Source organism: Lygodium microphyllum, chromosome 21, assembly GCF_053477565.2.
Source record: "Lygodium microphyllum isolate KBCC chromosome 21, Lygodium_microphyllum_v1.1.10, whole genome shotgun sequence".
NCBI classification, from domain to species: domain Eukaryota; kingdom Viridiplantae; phylum Streptophyta; class Polypodiopsida; order Schizaeales; family Lygodiaceae; genus Lygodium; species Lygodium microphyllum.
In genome coordinates this window covers 118,253,476-118,265,663 of record NC_141155.1, presented here as the reverse complement: position 1 = coordinate 118,265,663, position 12,188 = coordinate 118,253,476, and the positions used below count along the sequence as shown (strand labels likewise).

The 12,188-nt window shown below is 43.1% G+C and overlaps 1 protein-coding gene across 2 annotated transcripts in view; it reads left to right on the top strand.

Annotated features, from left to right (window-relative positions):
- Window positions 1-12,188, top strand: part of LOC148018478 (Peptidase C13 family) — a 75,306-nt gene that overhangs the window by 37,723 nt on the left and 25,395 nt on the right. The gene's annotated exons all lie outside the window — the stretch shown is intronic.

Below are 12,188 nucleotides of genomic sequence, written 5' to 3'. Positions count from 1 at the left end.
CAAGTTGTTGGATTGGCGTGATAAAGATTTGTAGGGAGATAAGTTTAATGGGATGGCTTGTTTGGGGTTGCGGACAGTGCATGATGGTGTCATTCCTGGGCAGTCCCGTCTTTATTCTTTCCAGGGTGTTCGTCAGTACTTTCAGGTGCCTCATGGCTATCATGACATTTGGTTGTCCATATAGGACAAGCTTCTGAGATTCTCTTCTTTGCCTGCTTTATAGTCTTCGTCTCCGTGGCGAGATTATTTGTGCTTGTTGATGATTTCGAGAAAAGGTCAGCTAATCAGATCTATCATCAGATGGTCAAGGCCAAGGGATGGGTCACTGGAAAGGCTAATGTAGTGACGGGTTAGGCATGGAGATCGAGACAATCAGTCTTTACGCGTAGCGAGAGACAAAGAGAGTGAGATAGAGCAGAGTAGAGAGTGAGCATGTTTGTAGGTACAATGACGAGTGTGTATCTTTAGGTTTCTAGATAGATATATATATGTGTAAGTACAAGTGCTAAGGGTGTGTTCACACCCAAGAACATTTAAAGGCATGAGGCCTTTATTCCCAACAACCTTCCACCTAAAGGCAATGTGCCTTAAGAGGAGAAAAGAATCTGCTAAGTCTAGGTATGTACAAAGCTGAAATATATATATCTATCCAACTCTCATCATTTGTCGGCAATGAGCAAACCGCTCTGCTAGAAGACCCTTCATGAGAAGGTTTGCAGGGTTATCATTTGTATGCACTTTGACAAGCTCAATGCTCTTGTTGTCAAGTATATCTCTAATGAAGTGGTACTTCACTTGTATGTACTTTGTCTTTGCATGAAAGACAGGATTTTGTGCTAGCATGATAGCACTTTGACTATAACAATGGAGAACATGTAACTCTGTGATACCAAGCTCTCCCACCACACGTGAAAGCCATAAAGCCTCCTTGCATGCCTCAGTGGCAGCCACATACTCTGCCTCTGTAGTAGACAATGCAACACACTTTTGTAGCATGGAGTTCCAAGAGATTGCTCCTCCTGTGAAAGTAAACACATACCCTGAAGTGGACTTTTTGCAATCCGCATGACCAGTATAGTCTGCATCTGTAAAGGCAACAACAGATGCCTTCTGCTTCCCAAAGCAGATGCACAACTCCTTTGTGCCTTTGAGGTATCTCATAATACCTTTCATTGCATCCTATGCTTCTTGCCAGGGGTTGCAATGTATCTGCTAACCACTCCCACTGCAAAGGAAATGTTAGGACGTATAGCAACCATAGCATACATCAAACTGCCAATAGCTGAAGCATATGGTATCTTGGCCATTTCAGCCTTCTCATCATCAGATGTAGGGCTGTCCTCTGCACTGAGTTTCACATATGGAGGCAATGGAACCCCAATTGTTCCTCTCCCCCACATTGAAACACTGCAAAACCTTGGAGATATACTCCTGTTGAGATAGATAGAGTAAGCCTTCTGATCTATCTCTGAGTATTCACATGCCAAGAATGTGATTTGCATCACCAAGATCTTTCATGTCAAATCTGCTATGAAGACTTTGCTTCAGTGAATCCAAGGCATGAGTGTCCTTGCCAACAATCAGCATCTCATCAACATATAGAACCAAGATAATCAGGTTGCCATCTGTTGCCTTCTTGGTGTACAAGCAGTGATCCACTTGACTTCTATGAAAGCCTTGGGACTACATGAATGTATCAAACTTATGATACCATTCTCTTGGTGCTTGTTTCAGCCCATACAAACTCCTTTTGAGTTTACATATCATCTTTTCTTTTCCTTGTTCAACAAACCCTTCAGGCTGCTGCATATATATATCTTCATGTAGATCACCATGAAATGCAATCTTTACATCCATCTGTATGAGTTCCATATCTTCAACTGCAACGAAGCTCAAAATGGTTCTCAATGTAGTCATCTTGACTACAGGAGAGAATATCTCATCAAAGTCAATTCCTTGCTCCTGCTTGTACCCCTTTGCAACCAATCTTGCTTTGTACTTTGGTGACGAACCAGAAGTGACCTTCATCTTGTAAACCCATTTGCATGGAAGTGTTTTCTGCCCTTTAGGCAACTACACCAAGTCCCAAGTGCCATTTTTCTCAAGAGATTCCATTTCTGACAACATGGCTTTATACAATTTCTTGCTGTCCTGTCTGTCCATTGCTTCCTTGAAGCAAGACAGTTCACCAGAGTCTGTCAACATGACATATTCAGCCACATTATTTGCACCAGGAACAAATCTGTCAGGTTGTCTAGTGGCCCTAGACGATCTCCTAACCCAATGATCATTGTTTGCTGGCTGTTCCTGCAAATTTCCATTTTCAGCATGCTGTCCTAGCATTTCAGCCTGCAACTCAGCATTAACAGCTTGCTGTCCTGACTGTTCCTGCACATGTAGTTTCTCATTATCATGGGCAATAGCTGGTTGATGATTTCCAGCATCATTTTCTGCATTTACAGGTTCATTTACAGCAAGTATTTGCTGCTGTACAGTGGGCACATTTTGCTGTCCAAAAGGTATTCCTTCCCGGAATACAACCCTACGGACCTCCTCAGTCTTTTTGGGCTGTTTATGCATGCGATCTTCCCGAAAGATAACGTCATTGCTGTGTACTACTTTCCTTTTCTCGGGATCCCACAATTTATATCCCATTTCACCCTCGTCACCATATCCTAGGAAAATGCATTTACAGGACTTTGGCTCAAGTTTGTTGCGTTTTTCTTTACGAATGTGTATAAAAGCCTTGCAGCCAAACACTTTCAGATGAGCATATGAAGGTGGTTTGTCCGACCATGCTTCTTGGGAAAACCCCCCCCTCCCCCAAAGACCTGTTTGGTGACCGATTAATTAAGTGAACGGTTGTCATAGCAGCCTCTTCCCAAAAACCATGGGGTAATGCAGAATGAGACAGCATCGTACGGACCTTATCCTGTATGGTCCGATTCATACGCTCTACAACTCCATTTTGGGGCAGATTATGAGGGGCAGTGAGCTTCCTCTTTATCCCTTTGCTGTCACAAAATGCTTGAAAGGCCTTGGATACATATTCCCCCCCATTATCAGAGCGAAGACACTCAAGTGTCTTATCTGTCTGATTTTCAGCCAATGCCAATAATTTTTTAAACTTGTCAAGCATTTCATCCTTGCTACGAATAGGGTAAACCCATATCTTCCGTGTAGCATCATCGACAAAGGTGACAAAATATTTCTTTCCCCCTAAAGATAATCTTGGCATTTGACATACATCGGAATGTACTAACTCTAGAGGAGAAGATTTCAAAGGAAGAGACTTTTTATGAGACGTTTGTGCATGTTTGCTATAAATACAATGATCACAGTGCTCAAAATCAGTATAACGAAGATAAGGCAAGTAACCCAAACGAGAAAGCACTTTCATTCCTGTTTATCTCATGTGTCTCAACCGGCCATGCCACAAAGAAACACTTGGTTGCTTAGTCACGGCAACAATATGGTCACGCACACTAGATACATGAAGTGGATACAAAGTATCACTCTTGTAACCTTTGGCAATAACCCTAGATCCCTTACAGATCTTCCGTTTTCCATCACCAAAGGTGGTATGAAAACCATCATCATCTAGCTGCCCTATGCTAATCAAGCTCTTCTTGAGCTGAAGTACATGCCGTACATGCTGAAGTGTGAAGACAGAGCCATGCTGAAACTACAATTGCACACTGCCAATACTTGCAATGTCACATGCATAGTTGTCCCCAAGATGGACAATACCATATTGACCCCTGTATAGGCAGAGAACCACTCACGATGAGGGGTGACATGAAAGGAAGCACGTGAATTGAGAATCCAGGTATACATATCATCATTTGTATTTGCAAGTAAAGCATGTGCATCAAAGTGTGAAGAGACAAAGAGTACGTCACTCCCACTATCACTGTCATGAGTGACTACATTCACCTCTTCAATTTTTACATTGCTCTTCTTAGGTTGATTGTCCCTTTTCTCTTCCTTGCTATCGTCCGTCTTCTTGCCTTTTTCTTTCTCTTTCTTCCATTTGTAGCAATCACGTTTAAAGTGACCCTTCTTGCCACAATGATGACATTCAATATCTTTGCCACGTGATTTACTGCGTCCCTTGCTATCTATTTTCCCTTTTGCTGTGATCTGCCCCTAGTATACAAAGCACTGGAAGACTTACTGGATGCATTGTTCTGCCAATTCATTTCTTCCATGAGTAGAGCACTCTCTACATCAACATACAAAAAGATCACATTAGAATTGCTCATAGCAGTCTTGAATGTATCCCAACTCTTTGGTAGAGTGCAAAGCAAGAAAGTAGCCTTAAATTCCTCATCAATCATGAATTTCAAGGAAACCAACTGGCTGAAAATGGAGTTAAACTTACTCAAGTGAGTAGACATTGCTGTACCCTCTTTCATACGCAAATCCATAAGCTTTTTCAACCAATACACTTAGCTTGCAGCACTTTTCTGTGCATACAGTTCTTCCAGTCGAGTCCATATAGCATATGCAGAATCCAAACTTTCAATGTTAAACAACAAGGCATCAGAAATTGATAGCTCGATGGTTGAGGTGCAAGCTCATTTAACTCATCCCAATCATCCTGTTCCATATCTGAGGGTTTTGCCCCTTGTGTCTTGATCGGCTTTGCTTGCTTCTTTTGTAACAGGATATTGTAGCACTGCTTTTGCCAAATTGCAAAGTTATGTGCGCCTTCAAGCTTCTTTATGTGCATCAGATTACTGCTGTCATTGCTGCCAGCCATGATTTTCAGCCCATATGTGACCAAAAACCAGCAAATACAGGCCCAAAACTGTCACCCAAGTGACCAAGGTACAAACAAGTACCAACCAGCAATCAATACAGATTTCAGATCTGTAATTAAATTTTCAGAAGCATCAAACCATGTGCTACAGCAGTATCCAACTGATTACAGCTGTTCCAAGGGCATATGCATCACATTACATGAGAAATCCCAAATTTTAGCTGCAATTTCTGTTGTACATGTACCCATGGGCATAAAATTTGACACGAATGGCCACAAGCCCCAAAATTTTGTGCTCAAAGCATCAACCACACATCTGTATTTTCTCTATTATGCATAGAACATACCAAATTTGCCAAAATAGAGCAATTTTGCTAAACTCCCAAATTTTACAAAGTGTCGATGTCCAAATTGCGTGGAAGTCAACCTGCATGTACATAAACTGACCAAATGCTGCACAAATTTTGCCCAAATTGCATGGGGTTCAATGTGCTTCAATGTCGAGAAATCGGGTAAATTTCTGCCAAATTTGCGCATGTACATGAAAAGTCCCAAATGTCGCGTACAAAATGTCACAAAATTCCTGCAAATTTTGAGACAGATATCACTATTGCATCTTGCTTGCACCAAATCTGGACAAATCCCCAAATTTTCCAAGTCCTGCGTGCATTAATTTCAGTGAAATTGAAAGAATTTCACTAAAATCTGAAAATTCCCAAGCAAATGTGCATTGACTTTGCAATTTTTGAGTCAGATTGTCCAATTTTGTGTTGAGATTTCCAAATTCGGAAAAAGCCTCAAATTTTTGGCTCAATTTTGCACAGATTTGAGATTTTGTGCTTGTGCGTACAAACCTTGGTTAGAGGGGGGAAATTTCAAAAGATTTTGAAGAGAAAAAAAAGTTTCATGACAGGTCTGTTGACCTGTCAGTTGTGTGCTGTGAGCCCGGCTGCGGTTCCAGTCCGTCGCATGCCTGCCGTTGCGCGTCGTTAGTGCCCGTTGGTTCTGCCCCGTTGGTCGTTAGTTGTTGCCCATCAGGCGTCGGCTACTGCCCTCGTCACACGCTGGACCCGTATGCTAGTCGCTGATTGCTGCTGGCGCCGATTGCTGCTAGCGTCGACTGCTGCTGGTGCCATTAGTCTTCTACTCGACTTGCTCGCTTGGCGCTGTTAGTTCTCTACATGACTGCCTGCTGGTCTTCTGCACGACCTATGCTACACATGTCATTTGCACATGATCCACTTTGCCTCACTTGTTGAGTGGACTTCTGTCAGTCCTGCGACTTGACACTCCTTGGAAACACGAACCTTGTAACCACTGCTCTGATACCAGTTTGTAGTGACGGGTTAGGCACGGAGATCGAGACAGTTAGTCTTTACGCGCAATGAGAGACACTGAGAGTGAGATAGAGCAGAGTAGAGAGTGAGCACGTTTGTAGGTACAATGACGAGTGTGTACCTTTAGGTTTTTAGATAGATATATATGTGTAAGTACAAGTGCTAAGGGCGTGTTCACACATGAGCACATTTAAAGGCACGGGGCCTTTATTCCCGACAGCTAATAAATTATTGGATGTCTTCCAACTGGGGATGTGTTGCATGCTTGCAAGATCTCCCATGGTCACTATGTCGTTTGCACTACATGTGATGAGACATTCTTCATCTCTTTGTCTCTTGCCTTGTTGCTTGACAGATTTGGAGTTTTGTTTGCCGTGTGTGGTCCTCGGCGACTCAATGGCGGATATCAGCTCGTTCGTGGATTATGGGAAGGATGACTTCTATGTTTGCTTTGCAATCAGATTATTCTTGCCTCTTCCATTTCCTTAGATGGACAACTCTGTGGCATATTTGGCGTACTCAGAATGCTTTTATTTTTGATTCGGCTCTGGGCATTCATGGTTATGTGGCCCGTGTTCGTGGTTCAGTGTTATGGCAGATTTTCTCTATGGTTTTAGTTGATTTGGTTCTTCCTGACATTGTTGCTCCCTGGCTAGATATTATTCGATCCACATCAACTGTTCTTTCTGTGTGATATTTGTGTGATAGAGTCTTGGTAGCCTTTCATTTGTGTCTGTTTTGTTTTCTTAGCTGACGTGATGGTCTGATGTAAATATTGCTACTCAATTGAATTATCTTCACGAAAAAACAAGATGATATAGCAAAAGGCTAAAGTGATCTATGGGACCATGAGTTAAGTTCATCTACATGATCATACAATTGTCTAAAGAGAACAGTAAATGAAAGATATAATGAACGATACAAAAAGGCTATAAGCTAACAAACACTAAAGAGCTCTAGTTGATAGATATAGAGGGCCTCCTACACATGTTAGCTAGAGTAGTAATAGTAGTAATTCTCAATATAGTTTATGGATTGTTTAATTTATGTAATGTTGTAGGCTCAGTGTGTGAGGATAATATGCATGCGATGATAGGCTCAATGTGAATAGAAATCACCATTAAATGTGTTTGTCCTTGAGAAACTTTGAGAAATGGCTATAAGGGTTCTTGCTTGATCATGTTAATGTTGGTCTTTCACTCTCTATATATTAGTGTGAGTGCCACATTTCATATTTTGCATTTTTGTGTATTCAATATTGCATTAGTTCAAGTTGCCATATTAGTGTGATCATGTTAATGTTAGTTTTTCACTCTCTATATATTAGTGTGCGTGCCACATTTCATATTTTGCATTTTCGTGTATTCAATATTGCATTAGTCTAAGTTGCCATAGATTTTGAAGTTCAGATTATGTTTCTTATATCAACCTCCCATAAAGCCTCTTGCCACATGAAGCATGCTTTTGAAACTTGGTGTGAAGCATTGGGAGAACACTGGCGCGAAGTGTTGAGAGAATCTAAGTGCAAAGCGCTTAGTTATTATTAAAAGAAATCGAATTACATTGCGAATGAGATGATTGAACTTTTTTAATGAAACAAACATAAGTTACAACATCTGGATCAGGAAAACATATACTAAATTCCAAAATTGATATCATATGCATATCACCTTTGGTGATTCCAAAGAGTGAACAGCCCTCGATCACATGATAACAATCATCAAGTTCAAAAGATAGCATATAGGTTTTATAGTCGACGTATAAAGAGAAATATCTATAAAAAAAAAAACCATGGTATGCCAAGAATGGCATCAATATGGTCAAGGTGTCAAAAGACGACGTACTAGTGAGACAGTAGGGTTTGTGTGGAGGAACAGGGAGTGAACTCGGCAAACATGGAGAAGAGAATAGAAGAGAGAAGAAACTCTGATGAATGGAATGATGAAGTTCTGAATCATGGAGTGAATGTGATACAAGGGAACAAGGGTGCCGTAGTACAAGGAAGATAATGAAGATAGCCACGAACCACAAACCGCAATATCCTCCTGAAGGGGTATGAGGGCAGTGGAGAGGTTGGAGAGAAGAGGTGACAGACTGAATGAATCAGCCATATAGAACGAGTGACAGAGACGGTCTATAAATAGGCAAGAGACTGTCTAGGGTGGTGCCCGAAGGGAGGGCATTAGCTGTCTAGGGTGGTGCCACACTGTGGGCACCCAGTCCCTTTTTGGGGCTGTCCATTGTGAAACTCTAAATGCAAAACGCAGAATGCAAACTGCATGTGAAGGGTTTCTTAAGGCCCCCTCTCAGGCCAAAAAAGGGAAAGAAGAGAAGAGTGAGGTGGAGATGGAATGCTACAAGCAGAAGAATGCTCATGTAGCAGGTGCCACTTGGATAGTGTCCCTCGTGGGGAAATTGTTCACTTGCCCAAGCACCCTAGTACAAAGATGATTAAATCGTGCAATGCATAGGAGAAATGTTGGACTTTGTGTGGTGCCGAGAACCATAAGGATATGCCCGTACTCGATCTTGGGAGTTGACTCTATGCTGACCAAGTGACCAAGGCAAGAAGAAGAGGAGGGAGAAGATGTAGAGGATCCCTAGGATCCAAGATTTCCACTTGAAAGGTAATTTGTAGTAAAGAACAGTAGACAGAGTGAACTGGAGAACCTGAAACTCAACTTCGGGAGTGAAGCCACTATCTCCATGCATCCATGCAAGAAGGAATACGAAGGCCTTGTCACCAAGTTGCGGTTGAACCTCCAAGGCCCTGATCTAGGCAGATCCTTGAGATCTTAGGAATTAATAGGTGAGATGACCATTGGAAGGAAGCCACCCCATCCAAGGGTAGAAGAAGAAGGTAAAAGGCCTCCGCTAAGGTGTGTGGAGGACTGAGCGGTGCGCTGGAAGGAAGCCACCCCATCCAAGGGTAGAAGAAGTAGGTAAAAGGCCTCGGCCAAGGTGTGCGGAGGACTGAGCGGTGGATGGGGTCCCCCTTTGAAATTGGAGAAATAAGAGCCCCCTCTAAAGTCGTAGTAGATGTAGATGCCCCCTTGAAGGGCAAAGAAAGATCATCCCCCTCTGAACCCCCCTCTGAGGTAGATAGGGAATCTAAAACTCATGGATCATGGATGCTGAAATGTTTGAGGATGAAGGAAGTGCGGCCGGTCATGCCGAAGAAGGTATCTGAGGTGGTGAAGAACTCCCAAAGGTGGCCTTTGGAACCTGAGTAGGTGAGGGTGAAGGGTGGGGCTCAGACTGAGCAATGAGTAGGCAACAGTTGTTGCTTCTCAATGGAGCGGACCGGGAAGTTGAAGAAGAGGAAGGACTTGAGCAGCCACTGTCTCTTGAAGGAGCGGAGTGACGAGGAGATGGTATTAAACAATCACTGTCTCTCCATGGAGTGGACTGTAGAACCGTGGGCTGTGGTAGCCATTGTACTCGAAAAAAGGTAGGAGAAGACTGCCGCTGGCATTACAACGATCTCGCGGAGGTCGTAGCACCAATCGATTCTCCATGTGCTCGAAAGGACTTAGTGCGCATCGGATGCGTCTTATTGCCTTGAGCATAGTACTTTGATAGCCGATGCAGAACAATCTTTGTGGCCCAGAAAGGAGAGGTGGCAAAAGTAGTGCCAGGTGGGAGATGCATATACTCTGGGGGGTGGGGAGCAAAGGTCGAAGTCGGCAAGCATCAGTGGTGTGTCCGGTGATGTCACAATAGGAGCACCCAATAGTGTGGTCATCTTTTGGTAAAGAAGCCATGGGTATCAGTGTGCCTTGCTAAAGAAGGAAGAGGTCAGCCATGAACCATGAACTGCAATGGCTGCCTCAAGGGCTGGGAGGGCAATGGAAGGGCTGGAAGTGAGCTGCCAGCTGCCAAGGAGCCGCCAGTTGCAAATGCAGCCTGCAGTAGTGAGGGAGGAGTTGCCGGCTGCAGAATATCAGTCTGGGTGAGCTGCCAGCAGCAAGGAGGAGCTGTGAGCAGTCTGGCTGAGCCGCTAGCAGCAGAGAACAACCACCAATAGCAGGGAGGAGCCGCCAGGAGTTTGGTTGAGCCACCAGCAACAGAGAACAACCACTAGTAGTTTGGCTGAGCCGCTAGCAACAAGGAGGAGCCGCCAGCAGCAGAGAATAGCTGCCCCCAGTTAGTAGATAACAATAGGCAGAAAACAGCAAGTGTAGAGGAGAGTAGCCGCCTGGTAAGGTGTTGATGCAGCGGAAGAAAAAGAGAAGTGGATGCCAAACTCGCCACTGGTCTTTGCCTTCATTGGAGTGGAGGATCTTTGTCGCTGTTTGAGCAGATCCAGCTCTGATACCATGTCAAAAGATGGCATACCAGCGAGACAGTAGGGTTTGGAGGGAGGAACACGGAGTGAACTCGGCAAACATGGAGAAGAGAAGAGAAGAGAGAAGAAACTCTGATGAATGGAATGATGAAGTTCTGAATCATGGAGTGAATGTGATACAAGGGAACAAGGGTGCCATAGCACAAGGAAGATGATGAAGGCAACCATTAGCCATGAACCGCAATGTCCTTCTGAAGGGGTGTGAGGGCAATGGAGAGGCTGGAGAGAAGAGGTGACGGATTGAATGAATTAGCCATATAGAATGAGTGACAGAAGCAGTCTATAAATAGGCAAGAGACTATCAAGGGTGGCGCTCGGAGGGAGGGCGTCAGCTGTCTAGGGTGGCGCCACATTGTGGGTGCCCAGTCCCTTTTTGGGGTTGTTCACTGTGAAACCCTAAATGCAAAACACAGAATGCAAACTACATGTGAAGGGTTTCTCAACACAAGGTGGCCCATCAATCGGAAGTCCAGAGACTCCTAGTATTTTTGGGTCAAAAGATGCAAACTCGGCATCATTTGATCTCAACAATCCATAATAGGGTCCCTTTGCACAATGGATATGATAAGCTTGGTTAGCGAGTACTATGTGGAGCTGCAATTTTTGTACCAATTGAGAAAAAAGGAAATTATATGTAGACCCATTATCGAACAAAACTGTAACTTATTGGCCATTAATATAATTAGTGACCTTTAAAAGGTCATGCGGGCCAAACACAATTTTATTTATGAAGCAACCATTACAACTACTTGCATTAATAAAACAATCTTTCGATAAAAATTCAAAAGAAATACTTGGAGCTTCTACCATATTTACTGAAGGCTTTGATGTAGACTTTGCCTTCTTATTCTGGGGACACTCCCTATCACCACAAAAGTGCCTCGTTTGATGGTAGGCAAAGCAACGACCCTTTGAGCGATCCTCAATACGAATTACTTTTAGCTTATTGTCTTTTTCTTATGCAACTTTGAAGATGATTGATGAGTTACTGTTGGGTAAAAGGTTTCTTTAGCTTGAAGATGGAGACAACTCAATGGGGCCCACTTGTCGACTAGTTGCCTCTACTTGCAACCAAAGCATTATCAAAGTTTTTGACATACCTATCAACATCCTCTAACAAATATAATGGATTGTGGAGCACCTCATTCTGGTAGTTTGGTAGCAATCTAAAAAGATAACCCACGTAGAGTAATGCGTGAGAATCATCCAAAGCCTTTGTTTTGTGAAGAAGATCTTGAAAATCTTGTGAATATGCATCCAAGGTTTTCTTTCCCATGTTGAGTTCAAACAATTTATGGGTATTGTCACTTTGATCATTGGTTACAAAATACTTCTAAAAAATGGATTAAAAATCTGCCCATGTTTCTAATTTGGGGCGTAGCCTTGCCCTCCAAGCATGCACCTTCCTTGTAACATGATTTGTATTTCTCTGATATGTTGAGTGTCATCTAATTGATACAGATCAAAATAAGCCATTCATTTGGCCAGCCATGAGTTGATGTTTGACTTGTCACATTTCTTCTTCTCCCCTTTAAAGTGATTAGGTTGGAATTGATGAGTGTGCATCTCGGCCAATTGCCATTACGTGTCTTTGATTTGAGCTTCGAGAATGGCCACTAGTGATGAATGTCCATCAAATGTACATGTGCTTGGGTTTAGGAGAAGCCGGATGGGCATCCTCCATGTGTTGAGGTTTGGTAGGAACGGTGTATCAAAAGGAGATATTCCATGAGAATCT